Source organism: Fistularia commersonii, chromosome 24 (genome assembly GCF_037954325.1).
Source record: "Fistularia commersonii isolate RoL2024-O1a breed Wild chromosome 24, RoL_Fcom_v1.0, whole genome shotgun sequence".
NCBI lineage: Eukaryota > Metazoa > Chordata > Actinopteri > Syngnathiformes > Fistulariidae > Fistularia > Fistularia commersonii.
Genome location: NC_141307.1, coordinates 10,050,338 through 10,050,926, shown reverse-complemented (window position 1 = coordinate 10,050,926; position 589 = coordinate 10,050,338).

Here is a 589-nt window from a genome sequence, read left to right as displayed (position 1 = left end):
AAATAGAAGTGAATTACGGGAGACGACTCCTAACCAATCAGGAGCCAGCTTTTTTTCTCTCTCTCGCTTTTTTTTCTCTTGAACGTGATTGGTCAATATGCGTGGCGTCGTCTCTTTGTGGGCCGTCAGTCTAAATGTCAATCTTCAGTAGAGACTGCTGATCTTTTTCTTTTGTTTTACACATTTTAATTTATATTTTTTGCGTGTTTTTCAGGGGTTCTGTGTTTTTTCAGTCTAAATTGGTTAAAAGTTGAATTGTAAATGGTTCAATGTATTTTGTAAATGTATTTTGTAGTTTATTTATAGCACTGAAGAGTTAATATTTTTAATTTATATTTTGTTGTCTTGCATTTATTTTTCAGGGATTCTGTGTTGTTGTTTGACTTTACATTTGTTGAGTGTATAAAAGATAAAATAGTTTTGTATTTTATCATCTATTTTTGTAGATCTGTAAATATTTTGATTTATATTTTGTGTGTTTTTCAGGGATCCTGTGTTTCACTTTAAATTTGTTGCGCATAAAAAAAGCTAAAAGTTTATGCTTGTACTTCATAGTTTATTTGATGTTGCAATGAAAAGTAAATATTTT